Below are 8,873 nucleotides of genomic sequence, written 5' to 3' on the forward strand. Positions count from 1 at the left end.
TGGATCTCCCGTCCCTCTCTCCCGTACCTCTCTTGGATCTCCCGTCCCTCTCTCCCGTCCCTCTCTGGATCTCCCGTCCCTCTCTCCCGTCATCTCGTCTCTATCTCCCGTTCCTGTCTGGATCTCCCGTCCCTCTCTCCCATTCCTCTCTGGATCTCCCGTCCCTCTCTGGATCTCCGTCCCTCTCTGGATCTCCCGTCCCTCTCTCCCGTCCCTCTCTGGATCTCCCGTCCTCTCGGATCTCCCGTCCCTCTCTGGATCTCCCGTCCCTCTCTGGATCTCCCGTCCCTCTCTCCCGTCCCTCTCTGGATCTCCAGTCCTCTCTGGATCTCCCGTCCCTCTCTCCCGTCCCTCCTCTGGATCCCCGTCCCTCTCTGGATCTCCTCCTCTCTCTGTCCCTCTCTGGATCTCCCGTCCCTCTCTCCCGTCCCTCTGGATCTCCCGTCCCTCTCTCCCGTCCCTCTCTGGATCTCCATCCCTCTCTCTGTCCCTCTCTGGATCTCCCGTCCCTCTCTCCCGTCCCTCTCTGGATCTCCCGTCCCTCTCTGATCTCCGTCCCTCTCTGGATCTCCGTCCTCTCTCCCGTCCCTCTCTGGATCTCCCGTCCCTCTCTCCCGTCCCTCTCTGGATCTCCGTCCCTCTCTCGTCTCCCGTCCCTCTCTGGATCTCCCATCCCTCTCTCCGTCCCTCTCTGGATCTCCCGTCCCTCTCTCCCGTCCCTCTCTGGATCTCCCGCCCTCTCCCCGTCCCTCTCTGGATCTCCCTCCCTCTCTGATCTCCCGTCCCTCTGGATCTCCCGTCCCTCTCTCCCGTCCCTCTCTGGATCTCCCGTCCCTCTCTCTCTGTCCCTCTCTGGATCTCCCCGTCCCTCTCTCCCGTCCCTCTCTGGATCTCCCCCCGTCCCTCTCTGGATCTCCCGTCCCTCCTTCTCCCGTCCCTCTCTGGATCTCCGTCCCTCTCGGATCTCCCGTCCCTCTCTGGATCTCCCGTCCCTCTCCTCTCTGGATCTCCCATCCCTCTCTCTGTCCCTCTCTGGATCTCCCGTCCCTCTCTCCCGTCCCTCTCTGGATCTCCCGTCCCTCTCTGGATCTCCCGTCCCTCTCTGGATCTCCCGTCCCTCTCTCCCGTCCCCTCTCTGGATCTCCCGTCCCTCTCTCCCGTCCCTCTCTGGATCTCCCGTCCCTCTCTGGATCTCCCATCCCTCTCTCTGTCCCTCTCTGGATCTCCCGTCCCTCTCTCCCGTCCCTCTCTGGATCTCCCGTCCCTCTCTGGATCTCCCGTCCCTCTCTGGATCTCCCGTCCCTCTCTCCCGTCCCTCTCTGGATCTCCCGTCCCTCTCTCCCGTCCTCTCTGGATCTCCCGTCCCTCTCTCCCGTCCCTCTCTGGATCTCCCATCCCTCTCCTGTCCCTCTCTGGATCTCCCGTCCCTCTCTGGATCTCCCGTCCCTCTCTCCCGTCCCTCTCTGGATCTCCCGTCCCTCTCTCCCGTCCCTCTCTGGATCTTCCGTCCCCTCTCCCGTCCCTCTCTGGATCTCCCATCCCTCTCTCTGTCCCTCTCTGGATCTCCCGTCCCTCTCTCCCGTCCCTCTCTGGATCTCCCGTCCCTCTCTGGATCTCCCGTCCCTCTCTGGATCTCCCGTCCCTCTCTCCCGTCCCTCTCTGGATCTCCCGTCCCTCTCTCCCGTCCCCTCTCTGGATCTCCCGTCCCTCTCTCCCGTCCCTCTCTGGATCCTCCCGTCCCTCTCTGGATCTCCCATCCCTCTCTCTGTCCCTCTCTGGATCTCCCCGTCCCTCTCTCCCGTCCCTCTCTGGATCTCCCGTCCCTCTCTGGATCTCCCGCCCCTCTCTGGATCTCCCGTCCCTCTCTCCCGTCCCTCTCTGGATCTCCCATCCCTCTCTCCCGTCCCTCTCTGGATCTCCCGTCCCTCTCTCCCGTCCCTCTCTGGATCTCCCGTCCCTCTCTCCCGTCCCTCTCTGGATCTCCCATCCCTCTCTCTGTCCCTCTCTGGATCTCCCGTCCCTCTCTCCCGTCCCTCTCTGGATCTCCCGTCCCTCTCTGGATCTCCCGTCCCTCTCTGGATCTCCCGTCCCTCTCTCCCGTCCCTCTCTGGATCTCCCGTCCCTCTCTCCCGTCCCTCTCTGGATCTCCCGTCCCTCTCTCCCGTCCCTCTCTGGATCTCCCGTCCCTCTCTGGATCTCCCATCCCTCTCTCTGTCCCTCTCTGGATCTCCCGTCCCTCTCTCCCGTCCCTCTCTGGATCTCCCGTCCCTCTCTGGATCTCCCGCCCCTCTCTGGATCTCCCGTCCCTCTCCCGTCCCTCTCTGGATCTCCCATCCCTCTCTCCCGTCCCTTCTGGATCTCCCGTCCCTCTCTCCCGTCCCTCTCTGGATCTCCGTCCCTCTCTCTCCGTCCCTCTCTGGATCTCCCATCCCTCTCTCTGTCCCTCTCTCATCCCTCTCTCCATCTCTCTCTCAAATTCTATTTGATTCTTTCTGTCTCTTTTGCTTTTCAGGTTTATCACATATTTTCTCTCCCTTCTTTTCTTCTCCTCTTTGCCACTCTTTTCATCTATCATGTGGTTCCTCTGTAAATCCAAACCATTTGTGGTTTGTTGAGACGAGTCAAATGGTTTTGTAGATGTGAATTTGATGCAAGTGCTGTTTAATATGCTGATGTTAGCGCTATAACGCTGAACTAATAAAGTGACTAACAGTTAAATCTCTCTCTCTCTCTTTCTCTCTTTCTCTCTCTCGCTCGCTCGCACTCTCTCTCAATTCAATTCAATTCAATTCAAAGGGCTTTAATTGCATGGGAAACATATGTTTACAATGCCAAAGCAAGTGAAATGGATAAACAAAAGTGAAAGAATCAATTAAAAAAATTACAGTAAACATTACACTCACAAAAGTTCTCTCTCTCTCTCTCTCTCTCTCTCTCTCTCAGATGCTGACTGAGCCTGCTATTTTTGCAAAGGACACCAGCTGTGAGTGCCGCGCCCCTCATGAGAAACTCTCCATCGCTCAGGCCGCAGAGGGACCCCAAGTATACCTCCTCTCTTCCTCTGTTCCGAGCTCCATCCCTCTTTTATCACTATTCCTCCTCTCATCCTCATTCTTCATCCTCTCCTCAGTATTTTCACTCATAACCATCCCTTCTTCTTTTCCACATCCTCCTCACATTCACTCACTTTCTCCTCCTCCTCTCTCCTCTCCTCTGATGGTGTTATATATGTGCTAGATGTAAACTCTGTGTGTGTCCTCTAGATGTAAACTCTGTGTGTGTCCTCTAGATGTAAACTCTGTGTGTGTCCTCTAGATGTAAACTCTGTGTGTGTCCTCTAGATGTAAACTCTGTGTGTCCTCTAGATGTAAACTCTGTGTGTGTCCTCTAGATGTAAACTCTGTGTGTGTCCTCTAGATGTAAACTCTGTGTGTGTCCTCTAGATGTAAACTCTGTGTGTGTCCTCTAGATGTAAACTCTGTGTGTGTCCTCTAGATGTAAACTCTGTGTGTGTCCTCTAGATGTAAACTCTGTGTGTGTCCTCTAGATGTAAACTCTGTGTGTGTCCTCTAGATGTAAACTCTGTGTGTGTCCTCTAGATATAAACTCTGTGTGTGTCCTTTAGATGTAAACTCTGTGTGTGTCCTCTAGATGTAAACTCTGTGTGTGTCCTCTAGATGTAAACTCTGTGTGTGTCCTCTAGATGTAAACTCTGTGTGTGTCCTCTAGATGTAAACTCTGTGTGTGTCCTCTAGATGTAAACTCTGTGTGTGTCCTCTAGATGTAAACTCTGTGTGTGTCCTCTAGATGTAAACTCTGTACGTGTTCTCTCCAGTGGACCGTCCAGTGCGTGTATATGCAGATGGAATATTTGATCTGTTCCACTCCGGCCATGCCAGAGCCCTGATGCAGGCCAAGAACCTCTTCCCCAACGCATACCTCATAGTGGGAGGTATGTACACACACACACACAGATATGTACAGACATACATTTATAAACATGTGGATATAATGACTCAGTATGAATAACTCATATATGTTTTGCTATCTGTTTTTGTGTACCTTTGTGACTTTGTGTGTGTGTGTGTGTGTGTGTGTGTGTCAGTGTGCAGTGATGAGCTGACACACAAGTACAAGGGTTTCACAGTGATGACAGAGGATGAGAGGTACGAGGCTCTGAGACACTGTCGCTATGTCGACGAGGTGGTCCGAGACGCACCATGGACGCTCACACAGGACTTCCTGGAGAAACACCAGGTGTGTCTGGCTGTTCCCACCTGTTAATTCAGCGCTCTCTGACTTGTTGTGTATGTAAAGAGTAATGTGCTAGCATGCATGTCTCTTTTCTAGGTGTCAGTTTATCTGCATGGGCTTTCTTTTTCTGTCTTCCTGTTCTGTGATTCTTGTCTGCCTGTTCTGTGATTCTTGTCTTCCTGTTCTATGATTCTTGTCTTCCTGTTCTGTGATTCTTGTCTTCCTGTTCTGTGATTCTTGTCTTCCTGTTCTGTGATTCTTGTCTTCCTGTTCTGTGATTCTTGTCTTATTCTGTTCTGATTGTTTCTCAGATCGATTTTGTGGCTCATGACGATATCCCATACTCCTCAGCAGGAACTGAGGACGTCTACAAACACATCAAGGAGGCAGGTGTGTGTGTGTGTGTGTGTGTGTGTGTATGTGTGTGTGTGTGTGTGTGTGTGTGTGTGTGTAAACTGTATTCACAATCAGTTAAGTATTGCGTAGCCATACCTTGAAATCACATTGTTGTCACGCCTCCTTTGGAGAATTTTGTATTAGCCGAAATGGCTAGAATGGTGCGCTGGCTTCCAGCGGCTACAATTTTATTAGATGTTACATCTCAAGAACCCTCCCCACATGCCCGTAGGAGGGGTGCTGCGTGTTATGTTCGTCACTGTTTTCCGACTGCAGGGAGTTGTTGCGTACCGTTATGCTAGTTTGCAATATTGCAGAATATAGAAGAAAACCAGGAGGAAAAAGGTGATTGTGTTTTTCCAGAAGTGTGCTGTAGTCGATGAAGACATTACAACTCCTCTGCTTGAACATATGACTGTATGCCTTCAACACTCTCCGCCCAAGCAAGCAAGGCATTTGATTGGTTTGACGTGTTGCGAGGCGTCACTTATTTACACCGGGTTTCCTCCCCTTTCTAGCTACTTTCTGCCATTGACTTCACCAGGCTTTCCGATTAGGGAAGGCTGATTCTCCACGAGGCTAACGATCAGTGTATGTGTTCCTGTGTGTGTGTTTATTTATAATGTATGTTTGTTATGTGTGTTTGTGTTTCCAGGCATGTTCGTGCCGACCCAGCGGACGGAGGGTATCTCGACCTCTGACCTGATCACTCGTATCGTACGAGACTATGACCTCTACGCAAGACGCAACCTACAGCGAGGCTACACCGCTAAAGAGCTCAACGTCAGCTTCATCAACGTAAGTGTATCTGTGTGGTGTCTACCCTTAAAAGAACTGTCGCTTTTGTGCGTATGTGTGTCTGTGTACACTGGGAACATAACGGATGACTTTCAAAAAACACACAGACATACAATACAGCCAACCTTCCTCCAACCTCCTTCCAACCTTCCTCCAACATCCCTCCAACTTCCCCCAACCTCCCTCCCTCCAACCTCCCTCCAACTTCCCCCAACCTCTCTCCCTCCAACCTCCCTTCAACTTCCCTCCCTCCAACCTCCTGCAACCTTCCTCCAACCTCCCTCCAACCTCCCTCTAACCTTCCTCAGGAGAAGAAGTACCGCCTGCAGAACCAGGTGGACCGTATGAAGGAAGCAACATTCCTTCAACCTTCCTCCAACCTCCCTCCAACATTCCTCCAACCTTCCTACAACCTTCCTACAACCTCACTCCAACATTCCTCCAACATTCCTCCAACCTCCATCCAACCTTCCTCCAACCTCCCCCCAACCTCCCTCCAACCTCCCCCCAACCTCCCTCCCTCCAACTTCCCTCCAACCTGTTGATCATATCACTCCATAGTTTTACGTTCTCCCTTTTCTCCATCCTTTCTTTTAGTTTTTTATCTCAACTAGGGTAAACATGATAGAAGGTATTTCACAGCGATCTTTTGCAGTGTGATTTTTTGCTGTGTTATATTCAGTGAGCAGGCCTACACTGTCACAGAGCTCTCCAGATAGAGGCTGAATTCATAGACAAACAGACACAGTTCTCTATCCTATAGAATAAGATAATAGACTGTGTCTGCCCTATGCATTCTGTTTCTACCTGCATCATTCTGTAACATGGTGCATGCTGACTGACTGTGCCCTAGTGGAGACTTAACAGAGAGAAACACTGTCCTCTAGAGGAGTAGTAGAGTAACTGCATCCTTCCTGGGAGACAAGGAGAGAAGGCCACTTGAAGGGCTCCACACAGTCTACACAACAGATCCGACGGAGCTTAGTTTGCGTAGCTCTCTACGTAATTCTACGTACTTTTGTGCGGCTGAATTTTTGGAAAGCATGAAATCACTGTGGAGAGTCCATTCGACTATTGAGATGCACCCCTTGCCATAGCGACTGCATAAATGAATGGATGTTACATTTCAACGATGGTAACGCCAAGGAACTCAGCTCCCTCCAACATTCCTCCAACCGTCCTCCAACCTCCCCTCAACTCCCTCCCTCTCTCCAACCTTCCTCCAACCTCCCTTCCTTCCTCCCTCCAACCTCCCTCCAACATTCCTCCAACATTCCTCCAACCTCCCTCCAACCTCCCTTCCTCCCTTCCTCCCTCCAACATTCCTTCAACTTTCCTCCAACCTCCCTCCAACTTTCTTCCAACCTTCCTTCAATGTTCCTCCATCCTCCCTCCTACCTCCCTCCCACATTCCTCCAACTTCTCCCAACCTCCCTCCAACCTCTCTCCCTCCAACCTCCATCGAACCTTCCTCCAACCTTCCTCAGGAGAAGAAGTACCGCCTGCAGAACCAGGTGGACCGTATGAAGGAGAAGGTGAAGACGGTGGAGGAGAAGAGTAAACACTTTGTCTACCGTGTGGAGGAGAAGAGCCATGACCTCATACAGAAGTGGGAGGAGAAATCACGGGAGTTCATTGGTAACTTCCTGGAACTGTTCGGCCCAGATGGAACATGGGTAAGTCAGGCCTGTCTCTAATGCTCCGCTCTTTGTTCACAAATCTAATCTATGAACTAAACTGTGCACCTCCAACTAGACTTTGAAGTGAAAGTACTCTCACACACTGGTCTCTCTCCCCCTCCCTCTCTCTCCATCCCTCTCTGCTCTCTGTCTCTCTCGCTCTCTCTCTCCACCCTATCCTCTCTCTTCTCTCTCCCCCCTCCCTCTCTCTCCATCCCTCTCCGCTCTCTCTCTCTCTCTCCATCCCTCTACCCTATTCTCTCTCCACTCTCCCCCTCCCTCTCTTTCCATCACTCTCCTTTCGCCCTCTCTTTCCTATCTCTCTCTCTCTCTCTATCCCTCTACCATCTCCCTCTCTCCCCTCTCTCTCCCTAACAGAAACAGGTGTTTAGTGAGCGTAGTGGTCGGATGATCTCCTACGCTCTGTCACCTCGCGGGTCGCCTAGCAACAGTCCACCCCGGCAACTGTCTCCATCCCGTTCCCCATCTCCTCCCTCTCGCTGGTCTCACCCCAGGCCAGTCTCCCACTCCTCACACAAAGGAGCCTCAGCCTCCTTCAGTAGCATGAGTGAGGAAAATGAGAATGGGAAGTGTGAAACACAATGCCGTGTTCAAAACAACTGGGAACTCGGAAATCTCTGACTTCTGACTTTAGTACATTCAAGACAACTCAGAAAAAAACGTGGGGGGAAAAAACCAGCTCCGACTGGGAAAATCGTTTTTGAACGGTCGTCTTACATGCTGACCAGACCGTGCGCGTGTTGATTTTGTCCACCGACACCAGACGCGATCAGGACACGCAGGTTGAAATATCAAAACGAACTCTGAACCAACTATATTCATTTGGGGACAGGTCGAAAAGCATTAAACATTTATAGCAATTTAGCTAGCTAGCTTGCTGTTGCTAGCAAATTTGTCCTGGGATATAAACATTGGGTTGTTATTCTACCTGAAATGCACAAGGTCCTCTACTCGGACAATTAATCCACAGATAAAAGGGTAAACCGAGTTTGTTTCTAGTAATCTCTCCTCCGTCAGGCTTCTTCTTCATCTTTGGACTTTATATGGCGGTTTGCAACCAACTTTAAGGTGCATTACCACAACCAACTGGACTGGAGTGTGGACCTCAGTTCATCTTTCAATCACCCACGTTGGTATATGCTCCTAAAAACCAATGAGGACATGAGAGAGGCAGGACTTGGAGCGCGTCAAGCGTCACAAATAGAACCAAGTTATATTTTAGCGCCTGGCTACGTAGACGCTCGTTGACGCGCGCAATGATTGAATAACATGTATGTGTACGTTTATTTTGCAACACGCGCGCACGCGACGGTCAGCATGTAACTCGAAATTCCAAGTTGGAAACTCTGACATCTTTCTAGAACTCCAACTTTCCGACATGAAGATCACTGACGTCATGATTTGACCTCGTTTTTTTCAGAGTTCCCAGTTGTCACCCCCCACCACACACACACACACACAATCTGACATCTTCTTCCACACACTGGCAGCAATGACTGGATGCTGAAACTGTATCTACCAGGAAGTTGTAGATATGCAAGACAGAAGGGGGTCATGGGAAATGTAGTCTAGTGCTGTAGCACAAAGAAGCCATCACAGTCTCTGTTGCCTGGGCAACGAAGCAGATGGGAGTGTAGAGACGATGATGCGACTGCTCTGTTTTCGATTGCTCAGGTCTGACAGAGGCGGTAAATAAAATAGTGCCTGTTGATCATATCACTCCAT

General features: G+C 51.2%; 1 pseudogene across 1 annotated transcript; it reads left to right on the forward strand.

Annotated features, from left to right (window-relative positions):
- Positions 1 to 2,943: 2,943 nt before the first annotated feature.
- On the forward strand, positions 2,944 to 7,769 carry LOC311122076 (choline-phosphate cytidylyltransferase B-like; annotated as a pseudogene). Its single transcript has 7 exons — positions 2,944 to 3,042; positions 3,836 to 3,952; positions 4,106 to 4,257; positions 4,566 to 4,644; positions 5,306 to 5,448; positions 6,936 to 7,124; positions 7,506 to 7,769. The product of its transcript is annotated as a choline-phosphate cytidylyltransferase B-like (transcript).
- Positions 7,770 to 8,873: the final 1,104 nt, after the last annotated feature.

The sequence above is a fragment of the Coregonus lavaretus genome (genome assembly GCF_964263955.1).
Source record: "Coregonus lavaretus genome assembly, contig: HAP1_SCAFFOLD_756, whole genome shotgun sequence".
NCBI classification, from domain to species: Eukaryota; Metazoa; Chordata; class Actinopteri; order Salmoniformes; family Salmonidae; genus Coregonus; species Coregonus lavaretus.